The sequence below is a fragment of the Cebus imitator genome, unplaced genomic scaffold (assembly GCF_001604975.1).
Source record: "Cebus imitator isolate Cc_AM_T3 unplaced genomic scaffold, Cebus_imitator-1.0 Scaffold138, whole genome shotgun sequence".
Classification (NCBI taxonomy): domain Eukaryota; kingdom Metazoa; phylum Chordata; class Mammalia; order Primates; family Cebidae; genus Cebus; species Cebus imitator.
Genome location: NW_016107453.1, coordinates 1,577,600 through 1,592,218, shown reverse-complemented (window position 1 = coordinate 1,592,218; position 14,619 = coordinate 1,577,600).

The following is a 14,619-nucleotide window of genomic DNA, read 5'->3' as shown; positions in this document are numbered from 1 at the left end:
TATGGTCACTCTAAGAGGCATGGGGCAATGAAAAGGCAATGGGATGAATGGTATGTGAGTCTATGTGGGGATCAAAAGATTGTTGAAATCAGGCTACTAGAAATAAACGAGTTAGCATGGGAGGAGGTAAGGGGCAGGAGACACACTTAAAATTGAGAGTATAGAACATTTGCAGTTGCTATTAACCTAACTATGATGGTATGAGTAAGTGACTGAGGTAGGTGAAAAATAAGATAACTCCAAAGGAAATAAAACATGAAGAGGCCCATCGAAGGAAAGCTTTACACAGATATTCACAAAGATTATTAGAGGAATACTTTGGAGAGTGTAACATTCACCTGGGGGCTAATATCATCAGGGAATAAAGGGGTTTGTTCTGGGGTTTGTCACTTGCACAAGAATGGAGAGAGAATGGTTTATCTGAAGACTTGAGATTTAAAGAAGAAACGGTGGGGCTTTAGGAAGGAGGAAGGAAGAATTGTTTCCGAGTTTCAAAAAGAAGCAAACAAGCACACTTACTTACTCCATTTCCAGCCCATGATACCAAGCCTGTTGGTGAAATGCAGCTACTACATGACACCCCAAGACAAGCCGTATAATTGGCAGCAAGCCAGAGCAAGGAGAATGAAACATGCATCAGAAAGTTAAGGACATAAGCATTTTGACTGTGTCATCAAAACCATAGAAGGGATTAAAATGATGCTGAGGGGGAGTCATATGAGCAGGGAGTGGGAGATGCAATCAGAGAAGTAATCCCATACTCTATCAGGGAGATGAGAAATAAACCTGAGATGACTGACTTTCTAGTAATAAACCATAAGATGAGACTGGTCCTTGTACTCTCAAGGCAAATAGTGCTGGACAGAGCTGTGGAGGATAGCGGCTGGGCAGTCCTCTTCAGAAGACCCGAAGGCCCTCTTTTTCTCTCTTGTATGGACCCTCCACCAACAGGAAGTAATCTCCGAGAGGGTCACAGTCTTTCCTGTCTTAATCACATCGGAATTCCTAGCACCTAAACAATGCTGGAGAATAGTAAAAGAAGGACGTATTATGTTAGAGAAGAACATTCCTGTTGAGAAAAATAGTAATCGTAAATCTGAATGAAAGCCACATGCTGAGGTAGAGAGAAACTAAACAGAACAGAGTATACATGAAAGAGAGTATATCACTATCCTGAACAAGGGTTAGACAAGCTGAGACGTAAGACTTGAAGCTTCTGGCTATCACCTGATGAGTCACACACATCAAATTCAGGAAAATGAAATCTTGAGCTTCCCTTCTAAGGCGAAGAGCTTTCTGCATAACTTCTAGCTTTGAATTCTGTAAGGATCATTTCCACATGTCTCATTATTTGCTGTGAGTGATAGAAAGTGAATTTGAATCATTGTTTGTGGAGGTCTTAGTTTTCTGAGCAAAGAACTTTATTGTTTTCTGAATGTGACAGAGATGATCTAACAGGCCACAGCCTTCTGCAACATTCCCTGGACCTCTGAACTTAAATGTCAGGACAGCATCTCGTTCTGATTGATGGACTTTCAGTAGGTGTTCTGTGTGTGCAAGTGTTGTGTGCACCTTCTGGAACAAGCCAGTTAAAAGCTTGTATGCCTCTTCTTTCTCTTCCCCTAATCATAGTAAATTTACAAGCCAAGTGTAGCTAGAATCAGCAGAGGGTCACCAGGTATCATGCAATTGAGAAATATACTGTTGATGTCATGGCTCTGACAGGCTGGACATGTTTGTTATCACAGCTTAGCCTGGACTATTGTGAATAATGCACAATACAGAATAATGAGAGTGGATATAGAAAATATATTTTTTAAAGTTCCAGGATACATGTGCAGGATGTGCAAGTTTGTTACACAGGTAAACATGTGCCATAACGTTTTGCTGACGCTATCAAGCCACATCTCCTAGGTATTAAGCCCTGCATGCATTAGCTATTTATCTTGATGCTCTCCCTCCTGCCTTCACCCTGACAGGCCCCAGTGTGTGTTGTTCTCCTCCCCTGTGTCCATGTGTTCTCAGTGTTCAGCTCTCACTTAAGTCAGAACGTGTGGTGTTTGGTTTTCTGTTCCTGTGTTAGTCTGCTGAAGATAATGGCTTCCAGCTTAAAGAAGAGTCTCACTTGCTTTCTTGTCTTTGCCTCCTAAGTATCGTTGTGTTTAATTGTCTGGTACAAAGAAAATAATAAACAGCTTTCACTGGAGTTTAGAATTCCAAACATATTGTCATATCTTTAAGTTTATTTTTCATTATACAGGTGACATTGTGATATCACAAAATTAAAAAAAATAGAGAAATTTTACCTATAATCTCACTATGCTAAACACTACAATGACTACTATCAAATATACACATGTACTTCTAATGTGTTGTTAACATTATTAAAAGAACAATTTTTATTTTTTTAACACTGTAACTTACAAAATATTTATAAATTTTATTTTAATGGCACATATTTTCCATTAAGTAAATAGGCTTTGATTTAATTAACTGTTTCCCTATTTAGCAAATATTAAATTATTATATACAATAAAAGAACAGTTTTGGAAATACTTTTCTTCTATTGTTCTTACTTTCCTTTATCCTAAGTCTCTTGGGATAGATTGCAAGAAAAAATAATCAGTGTTCTCTCCGAATAAATTGTTTTTCTTCACATGAGAGTATCAATTTCATCTGAACCCTCCTTGATTTCTATATTATAATTTAAACATTTTTTAATTTTAATGGAGGTAAATGGCACTTTATTATTTAAAGTTAGCACCTATATTTTAAAGAAGAAATTTCAATCTTAGATATTTTTTCATAAGTTTTACTAGTTAATATATTGGGATAAAATTCATTATAGTAATAGGTTGAAAATTTATGTTATGTCAGATAATGTTTTTACTTAAAATTAAATCTTAAAATTTTCTATTATGTTTCAAGTCAAATATTTTCTGGAAGAGCACATCTCTGATTTTATAAGGATGGTCCTTGGAAAAATAACACAGAAAAGTATTCTATGTTGTTATATATGTGCATGTAATACATATATATATAACATACATATGTTATTTATGCATATGCTCTTCAGCAATTAAAAGAATCTACTGTGCTTGATGTTGTATTGTATTTTAAAGAATTTTTAGAGCTATTAAACTAAAACTGAATAAGAAAATTTTTAATGTGGGCAACATTTATTTAAATATTTTATTAAATATGCTATTAAAAACATTTATTTACATATGCATGTATTAAAATGTCCGTTTAATACGTATCACTGCATAATAAATTATTTTTAATTTAAAAACTCTGCCAGCACTTAATGGTTTACTTATTTTAGCATATTGAAAGTTATTTAGACTAAAACGCTAACTCAATGAGAAAGCAAATATTTGAATGACTAATAACAAACAGCAAAGGAAAAGTTGGCTTGGTTACTTCTGTTTTTTTTTTTTTTTTTTTTTTCATTTATTTAGACAGACGAATGATAAAAATAAAGTTATGTCTGCATAAATGTATGGTTATTAATTCATTTTTAGTTACTCTTCAAAATTATTGATTTTATATCTCTGCACTTACTTGAGTGAAAAATAACAAAGAAGAAATCTAAGTTGTGTAAATTAACAAAGCAAAATGAAGTTCATAGATTTTTGTAAAAGAGAAAAAAAAAGAGTTTCCAGTACAGGGCTGAAGTGAGTAAATCTGCATCTTCCTATGGCTTCCCCTTTGACATTGTTAAATCTTAATTTCACATGTACCATATCTGTTCTATCTCTGTTAATTTCATAGATCTTGCTAATAACTTAAGAATTTTTCGCCAGTATGTAGCTACAAAATTAGGGTAGTGGCCCAAATATCTATTTTTAAAAATGTGAAATTACATGATAGCAAACACATATATCTTCCCACTATATTCTGAAGTACAAACTCTCTGCCCGAAGTTGTTAGGTGGAGGGTTACTTGGAAGCATTCACTAAATGGGTACTCACTTTTTAAAAATATGTCTTTTATTACACGTTGAAGAGTAGAAGGATCCTCTCAGATGCTGCTTCAGTGTGAATGTCAACAGGAATTGCCTGTGGCTAAGGCCTTCCTTCCCACAGAAGCCCCAAATGCTAGGGTCGCTGTCTCCATAGAAAGTTAACATGTCTCTAAAAATGTCGCCTTCCTCCGAATGGCCAACATGAAGTTTAAAAAGAGTCAGAATAGGATGTGGGAAGGCAACAGTACTAAAAAACAAAAAAACACAAAATTATATAAACAGATCTACTCCATTTAATTTGAAGTACCCAACTTTGATTCACTGGATTCTTCCCCTATCTTAGGTGAAGAGAAGGAAAATTATCAGCGGGGTTCTTTCAAAGTATTGTGGGAAAATTCGCCCCTCGACCACTTCAGATTTGGCATTTTCTTAACCATTTTTATTGATATTTTATAGATATGGCATCAGAGATGCATCTATATCATAGAAAATAAATCCTGTTCCAGAAATTCGGTATGAAAGTTACTGCCACAGGCTTCACCCTTTATCCTTCACTTAGGTGTTACAATGGTGTTTCTGCTGGACTGAGTCAGCTGAAGAGTTTTCAGGAGGATGTATTAGTCTGTTCTCATGTTGCTAAGAAAGACATACCTGAGACTGGGTAATTTATAAAGGAAAGAAGTTTAATGGACTCACAGTTCCCCATGTAATCCTAGCTCAGGAGTTCCAGATGCCTCACAATCATGGTGGAAAGCAAAGGAAGAGCCAAAGGGATGTCTTACATGGAGACAGGCAAGAAAGCTTATGCAGGGGAACTCCCCTTGACCATCAGATCTCCTGAGACTTATTCACCATCAAGAAAACAGCACAGGAAAGATCTGCCCCCATGATTAAGTTACCTCCCAACAGGTCAATCCTACAACAGATGGGAACTATAGGCGTTACAATTCAAGATGAGATTTGGGTAGGGACGCAGCCAAACCAAATCAGAGTGCTTTCCTCATCCTGTTTTATGATTGCCTCCCTGTAGAAAGGCATGAAGATAAGAGAACAGGTGTTTCTATCAGCTGGCCATAGCCTTTGCCTTCTTACTCAAGATTAAGCAGCTCAATGGTTTTCAATTCTTAAATTACTTCTGAATATCCCTGGGTCCCCACTGAATGTACTGAGATTCTTAATTTAAAATTAGGAAGTAGAGAAAAACACTAAAAACTTACCCTGAAACCCATGATTTCATCATGTAAAACCTTTGAGTAGGACCTGTTAGGCTCTGGCAAACTGGTACTTTCTCAAATTGAAATATTTCATGAACTTGCCCAGCTTTCTCATTTATTATTGGAGCACATTTCCTTCCATAACCTTCTCCTGCACATGTATACACCCTTGCATTTCAGTAATGACAAGTCCAGCCACTGCTCTAATTTTTCTAATTGCACATGTCAAAAAGAGAGACTAGTCCCTGAATTAGTGGAATCTGAGTATGAAGGAGAAATGTTGTCTGAGCTATTGGCTTTGTCACAAGCACAAGTACCACTATCAACCTTTTTTTTTTTTTTTTTTTTTTTGAGACAAAGTCTCCTTCTGTTACCCAGGCTAGAGCATGGTGGTGTAATCCTGGCTCACTCCCAGCCTCAAGTGATCCTCTGATTTCTGTCTCCTGGGTAGCTGGGACTACATGCATGTGTCACCAGAATGGAAGACACATGCATGTGTCTTCCGGCTGATTTTTATATTTTTTTGTAGAGACAGGGTTTCACCACCATGTTGGTCAGGACAGTCTTGAACTCCTGAGCTCAAGCAATCTGCATGACTCAGTCTCCCAAGGTGCTGGGATTATATGCCTGAGCCACTGCACCCAGCTCTCTATTAACTTTTTAAAACAAGATTACTGTTATCAACTGAATTGGTTTGCCAGGGCTGCCATAACAAGAGCCCTAAACTGGATACATTAAACAAGAGAAATATGTTTTCCCAGAGGCCAGAAGCCCAAAATCGAGATGTTGGCAGAGTTGGTTTTATCTGCTCACTGTAGGAAAATGGTTGATGCCTTCCTGTAAGGTCCTGTGGTTTGCTGGCAACCTCTGACCTCCCTTGACCTTTGGCAGCATACCTCCAATTTTCACATGGCATTCTCACTGTGTGCCTGGCTGTATCCAAATTTCCCCTTTTTGTAAGGACATCTGTCAAGTTGGATTGGAGAATCACCCTAATCTGGCATAACCCCACCTTAACTAATTACACCTGCAACGTCCCCATTTCCACATAAGGTCACATTCAGAGACACTGAGGGTTAAAATTTCAACATATGAATTTTATTGAGGGACGAAATTTAACCCATAAAATTGACCAATACTCTCTTGCAGGTGACAAATACTTGATTCATCATTTGATATTGCTTTTAGTCTCTTAAATTGCAAGTTTCTCCACTTATGTTACTTATTTATGTTTTGAATACACACCTCCAATGCATTTTCATTTTTTTCCTTGAAACAAGAGCTGTCATTTATTTATTCATTCAATAAGCATATCTTTATGGAGCATATATTATATATTAGGGACTCTTCTGGGTGCTAGTGACACAACATAAAACAAACTTCAAGTGTCTTCCATTCTGGTGAACAGATGGGCAAACTGCAGTCAGAAAAGAAAAGGTTATAACCAGGACATTTTAGATATTAAAGGAAATAAACTATTCATCTAGGTACAGAACACTAAGGAAGAAGGCAAGGCTTGTTTGCTCTAATTTCCATGACTTCCCCAAAGCCTAATTTTGCATGTGTTAAATTTCAGACTTGGGGACAATCTGACATTCCAAAAGGATTAGTTACTAGCAAGAGGAAAAAGTCTCCACAAAAGTGCATTTCAAGGGCTTGCTGAGCATCTGTGGGCCAGAGGCCCCAGGTGCAATTTTTGACTTTGATTATATCCTTAAGACTTTGTGCAAATATTGCTCAGAAATATGAATGAAGAAGATTCATTCTAGAAATAATTTTCCTCCTTATGCTTTGTTCTTTGCCATAACAATTTAAGCACACCATTCTTTAAGAGGTACGCTAGGATGAGATTCAAATGGACCAGAGTGGATGAAAATAACGCAGATGAAGAGAAAGGGGAGAAATCCATTAAGTACCAAAAATAGCAACAAGGACACAGACATGCTAGGTGACAGTGAATTCTCTGTCCCTGTGGAGACTGTCCTTCCAGGTGAGCAAGAAAATCCAATTATTAAACTAAAAATAATTGAGGTACCTTGACATCATTCCTCATCATGTATTATTGGGAAACATCCATGTGAAAAATAGGCTTAGTTTTGAATTTTTGTTTACAGGTTAAAAATCTGGCATCTTTAAAAAAGTCAACTGTGACAGAAACAAGTTTCGATCTGTAAGAAAGATCGAGGAGGGCTCAAGTATCTTGCTTCAGTGGTATTGATAGTTCCAATATAATGATGTCTTTCCAAATTTTAAGAGCCTAATACAATGAAGGTACTCTAAAACACAAAACTGGGAGTCTTGCAACACCTTAAACTGAGAGCAATTATCAAAGGTTTGTCCTCTGACTAACAGAGAAATGTTAAAAAGTCACTAAGAAGAGAATGGAACACAGTATATAAATATACTCAACTTGACTAGGGCTAGATTGCCCTGAAAAAATGGGTCAAAGCAGTCTTTACTTCCACAAGAAATGCATGAGGGTTCCTTTCATACCATGTAGCTGGAACCCTATGGATACTTGTGACCAATGAATTATGAGCAGAAGTTACATGCATCATTTATTTGCTTATACAAAGCTCCGGTTCTCCACAACTAAATCCCCCATTTTCAGCCCGGAGAGCTCTTTTTTTCCCCACTTGTATTGTGATCAACAATGTTAAATTGGTTATGACATATGAGTCTGGGTTTCTGAGTGCATGAGTGGAGGACTATAACACTCTACTTTACATGTAGTATGAACAATAAACAAACTTTCAGTGTTTTTAGCCACCAAGGTTTTCATATTGTCTTCATAGCTAATTCTTGTCCATCCCAACAGACAGACAGTCTTTATGATCACACCAACATTTGACTTTAGCTGGATTTGTAATTGGTTTCCTATCTTAGGTATACAAATATATGTCATTTTAATTTGCATTTCTCTGGCATTAAATATTTGATATATTTTATTATATGATTGTAAGATTTTAAAGTTCCCTCTTTAACTTTCCTGTTTCTAGATACTATCCATTTTCTACCCAATCATTTATTTTCATAAGCTTTATTTAGGTTTTGTTATCCTCCTCTCAGTTTTAGCTATCTCAATTATTTTTTCTATTCTGGCAACTTGTTTTTAACTTTATGTCAAAAAGATAATTTAACAATTGTATAGTTTTTTGCTTTTCATATTTAGTTCCTTAATTCATATAAAGTTTTATTTTCTTCCATAAAGGAAGTAGTTTCTTCAATACCATGTGTTAAACAATCTGCTTTTTTAACCACTGATTTATAGAGCCAGCTTTCTGCCATTCCAAGTCCTCATATATTTGCAATGTGATTATTGGCTCAAATTTTTAAAATATTTTCCCTTGGGGATCTCATTTAGCAAGATCATTTCCTTCCTATGGTTTCCATATTTTCCAATTGGCAGTGCTCACCCACAAGAATTGAGTGATATGCAGATGGATACAAATACGTCTATCATTGTGTGACCAAGAACATTTTTGATACCTCTCCATAGCAGATTAAATAGATCAAGGAACATCAAAATTACATGCATTTTGTATACTATTTGGGGAAGTGTTGAACTTGTAGTATCCTGAGAATGGGGTATTTTGGTTTGGGCTCCCCTGAGACAAGAATTTGTATAAAATACTAATCATTTACTTTGAAAGTTAAAGAGGTCAGGTAGGGAAGTGGGAAGTGAGATAATAAAAGTAGGCAGCTAATAAAAGGTCACTACTACTAGTGGCACTAGAGACTAACTCCATTAGAGAAACTCTGGGATTCAATGCAGAAAGCAAGCTTTTTGGTTGTCATACATGAGGGGTGAGAGGGCTATGGTGTTCACAAATGAAAGCATTGTTTGAGAGCCACACTCCTGGCCTTCAGTGGCTAACAACGGGGCTCCAGCATCAGGGCAAAGTTCTTAGGCATTGATATGCAGTTTCTGGCCATTTGGTGTACAGGAACATGGGTGGGACTGGGGAGGCAAGGATGATGGCAGCCGGGGGACATTAATAGCAACTGCCCCTCAAGGCGAACATATATTTTAAAATTCCCTAGGATCTCTTATTCGAAAGATAATAAAAGAAGATACACCATTCTTAATCATTAAAAAAAAACTTAAAATGGAACAAAATTTTATAGATTTCTTAAATCTATAAAATTTTACTGAATGGCCCTATTTAATAGAAACAGAGGACCAGGGCTTCTCAAGCTTAATTAATAGATGAATCCTTTGAAATAATCACAAAAACCCTACAGAATAATACTCATATTCATATTTCTATTTAAATATGGAAACTCTAAGGCATAAAGAGGTTGGAGAAATTTGCCAAAATTTTGGAACCAGGTTTTGGGTTTATTAATTCTTTTAGGAATTTAGGTCACTGTGAGATTGAGGCTTTTTGATATAAACGCTTTATTATTTTTCTTGATTCTCCATTTGATTTGCAAAATGGTCTGTGAATATGTATATGTATGACATATATATGACAGTAATTAAAATGTTTTGTTTTTACAAAGTGAGAGAAACAAATAAGATGTGAAATCTAAATGTTGAATTATGTTATGGTTGAAATGCAGTAACACAAACAGGAAACATTATCCAAGCAGTAAGTAAATCTCATATTTAATGTTCTCCCTTCTTATTTTCTCACGTTACCCACAATGAAAACAGTATTGCAAAGTTCTGACCTGAGGGAATATTTACCACAAGCTGTCCTTAAAATCTCCCATATGAAACCTTAGTTTTTGACTTGTTTAGTTTAAACACAATGACAGATGCTACAGTGTTTTTTGGAATTCTATTTTCCCCACTCTACTGCTTGGCCACAATCATTCACTGCTTTTTCTTTAAAAGTATAAGATAAGGCAGCATACTGCCATCTTAATTACGTGGTGTTGCTTAATATTCTATTTTAGATCCACTGCCAGCCTGTTGGCAAAATAAATCACGTTAGGCAGTTTTAGCTGTTTTTTACCTGTACTTTTCCCCTTGGGTTGATGGTACATTTTAAAATTCTTCTCTAGGATCTTTTATTTAAGCAATAATAAAAGAAGATACATATCATTCTTAGTCATAAAAAATTAAAATGCAACAAAATTTTATAGATTGCTTAAAAATTATTTTTCCTAGGGTAAGCTATGTTTAGTTGTTAACATTTCATGTAATGCTGTCTACAATCAGATGGCATGGGCCACCAAACTGGAGTCCCATGAATAATATCACTGATGATACAATATATCATTCCTTATGAGTTTGTATGAGAAAGATATTTTTCAATAGAGCACCTCATTTTATCACACCAAAATATTATACCCTGCTATCCTATGTTATAAACTATTACAAATAAGAAAATTAAGGTAATTACACCAGAATCAAAGAAAATCAGTAAATAGCAGATATATAAGTTAAATTCATGACATCTCTAATATTAATGTGACATTAATATCCTTTCCAATATGCCATGCTTCAGGACTATGTTTCCAAGTAAATTATGGAACATTATCAACTTAAAATCCAGCCTGTATATGCAATCTCCTAAAATTTCCTTATAGCCTGTAGGTGATCGTGAAGTTTATGGGTATTTGTTCCTCAAATCTTTTTGCCAAATGAGCCAGAAGATAACACCTAACAAAGATGAGAAGTTTGTGTGATAATTACTGCAAAGAATCTCCCCTAGTGATTCTTCCTAATGAGGTAGAAACAGAAACATGTGCCATAATGTTTGACAGCCGGAATATATTGAAGCAATAGTCTGCTTTCAGGAAGCAGATGCTAGCGAGAGTGAATTAAGACACTAATATTACTTGGGTATTGCTATTTCTTATGCATTGCTTTAAGCCTTACTCTATTAGGATATGGCTTACAGGGCTAGAAAACATTTTCTCTAGTTTCAAGAAACACTTACACAGACACATTAAATGGATGATCAGCAAATAATTTGTGCGGATGGATTTTAGACCAAAGTCAGAGGAGATATTTCTGTGGCCTGGTAAACAATGGTGGTAATAAAACAGATTCTAAAACTGAGATTCCCTGAAAATGCAACAGAAACGAGATGTAAGTTCTTGATGTTTCTCTTCAGAAAATTCATTTCTAAATGATGCAGAGAACCATAAAATAATTAAGAAAAAAATGAGCTATCAAACAAGACTACCATAAACGTTGTTAATAGTAACTTTTATTTTATGCTAAATATTCCATGAAAAAAAATTATATGTTTTATTTTATGCTAAATATCAGTATGAATTGTGGACAGATTCATTAAAGAAAAGGCTTACTATCAGCTGATTATATTATATAAGGCTATAGGTATGCTAAAGACTTGTACCAAAGGGACAGGTCATTGTTTTACAAAGTAATAGTCAAATAATTCCAGCACATCTAAAAATAATGTCTTTTGCAGCAACTTGGGAGGAGCTAGATGCCATTATTTTAAATAAAGTAACTCAGGGATAGAAAACCAAATATTGTATGTTCTCACTTATAAGTGGGAGCTAAGCTATGAGAATACAAAGGCATAAGAATGATATAATGGACTTTGGGGCTCACTTGGTAGGAGTGGGAGCAGGTGAGGGATGAAAACCTACATATTGGGTACAGTGTACACTGCTCTGGTGACAGGGGCACACAAACCTTAGAAATCACCATTAAATAATGTACCCATGTAACCAAATACCACCTCTACTGCAAAACTATTGACTTTTTCTTTTCTTTTTTGAGACAGAGTCTCTCTCTGTCTCCAGGCTTGAGCGCAATAGCACAACCTCGGCTCACTGCAACCTTCATCTCCCAGGTTCCAGCAATTCTCCTGCCTCAGCCTCCCAAGTAGCTGAGACTACAGGTGCACAACGCCAAGCCTGGCTGATTTTTGTATTTTCAGTAGAGGCGGGGTTTCACCATGTTGGCCAAGATTGTCTTGATCTTTTGACTTTGTGATCTGCCCACCTTGGCCTCCCAAAGTTCTGGGATAACAGGCGTGAGCCACCATGACCGGCCTGAAATAAAATTTTAAAATAAAATTATCTGTAATTTTTCAGTGGGCATTTCTTTATTAGCTATTAGAACTTTTCATTTGCCTTTGCTTTTTCAATTAAAAAAGGTATTCTGGTAAAAAAAGAACTGCTTAAGTCAAACAATAGCTAAATTTGATGAGTGAAATATATTAAGGCCCAAAAGGGTATTACTCAAGCCATGCATTATACATCCTTAATTTTTGTATTTTAGATTAATTCTGTATATATTCAAATTTTTTAGATTTCTTTTTTTAATATTTCTTTTCCATTTTAAATTTTTTGTTCTTATATTATGTCAAAAGTTATTTGCCTGGTTGCTTCCTATGTTTGAATCATATTTGCTAAGATGTGATGACTTTATCACTGTAAGACAGACCTAATCATTTTTTAGATAAAAATATTTTATTATCTAAACATATTAATCCAGATATTCCAAGAAAAACATTTCTTTAACAGTCATTCAGCAGCTTTACAAGACATAAACTCTTCCTGGACCTTGTCCACGTTTTACTGGGTATTGAGTTTGTAATGTATTCTGAGCAAACAATACTGTTTGTTCTTGGCAAACCTTACTCAAGAATCATTCAAATAATTACTGATCATTTAGTGTGTGTTTCACACTCTAATAGAGACAGTGAACAAGATATAGTCCTTGCCATCATAGAAAGGCCATCATGAAATTTACAGCAAAAGAAGGAAACTCATCAAATTTCTAACCCATTTTCTAGGATCAATAAAATTTTGAGTTCATGCAGTACAATCAGTTCTACAATTTAATTTATTGTGATATAATTCAAGAATGATTTAACAAGAAAGAGCTATCAAAATAAGACACAAGAATCTCATAGCAATCCACCTTCTACCATATAAATTGCTATCTCATAGCTAATTCCTATCCCATCTTCACCTTATTGAGTAGACAGGTACTGAAAGCTAGAGTTAAGAAGCACCACTGCATCATAGTGATTGCATCTTCCATGTCTTCTATTTCTTTGGTTAGAATTTCCTTGTGTTGACAGACATTAATATGCTCAACTCAAAGAGTTATCCAAGTTTTTGGAGTCCGTTGTTTACATAATCATGTAATATCTATTTTTAATAATAAGAATAATAATAATAATAGCCCCAAAATTCGTTACCATTAATAAGAATGATAAATAAAGATCAAAAAAGCAAATAAGAATAAAGTGCATACTCACTCACATAGACACACTCATACACACACAATCAAGTACAGGACTCTGTCACCTATGAACAAAGTTTTGAAAATCATATGACAATATAAGCAGGTTTAATCCAGCTGCACATTAAAAATACATTGTAACTATGTACAGTTTGTTCCAAGAATAATACAAGATCATTTTGATTTTAGAAAATATGTTAATTGAAGTTACTATATCAAAATATTGAAGGAAAAGTATATGATCAATTCAAGAGTTGCCAAAAATTATTTACTAATTTACATAGCCATTCCTGATTTACAAGACAAAACAGACTTCTTAGAAACCTAGACCTTGATAATATTTGATAATAATACATTTGTGAAAAGTTCATCTTAAAAAAATATGTAATGGATAAAATTCAGAAGCACTTTCATTTAAGCCATAAATTTAACATTTTACTAGAATCCTTGGGCATGACAATAAAATAAGGGAAGGAAATAAAAAGAATGACATGCTATACTGGCAAATAATTTACTATAGAAAATTCATGGGAATTTTTTTAAAATCTATTGGAGCTTATAAATGTTTAGAAAGATATCTAAGTACAAGGTAAACACATAAAATCAATAGATTTCCTATAAGCCAGTAATAAGAAATTTTAAATGTAATAGGAGAAAACAGTCATAGCAGTAACTGTTGAAGAATAGAATAGAATAGTTACCTAGTCTTAAGTTACCTCCCTGCAAAAAGAAGTATTAATTACAAAAAAAAAAATGTGTAATTTATAATGAAGAACCTTGACAGAAATCATGTTAATCAAGCGATCAAAGTTGACCTCATCAGTAATGGGACAAATTGAAATCACATAACTTCTGATAGAATGCAATGACAAAAACAAAGTACCCTTTCTATGGCATTTCTGCTAATATGCAAAATCCAAATCTAATCAGGAACAAAACATCAGCCAAACCCAAACTTGGTGGGTAGGGAGGCAGTCACAGAACAAAACATATATTCCATAATCTTTAATGTGTCAAGGTCATAAAAGTCAAGGAAAGACTGAGAAAATCCTCCAGATTGAAGACGATAAAAGAGACATGAAATCAATGCAATACATAATCCTGGAATGATTCGTTTTGCTATAAAGGGCATTTTCAGAAGACAACTGGAAAATCCTGGTTGAGATCTGAGGATAAGGTGGCGGTCAAGTATCAGTGTTAATTTTCTGATTTGGAGGGTTATGTTGTGGTTACGTTGGATAATTTATTTGTTG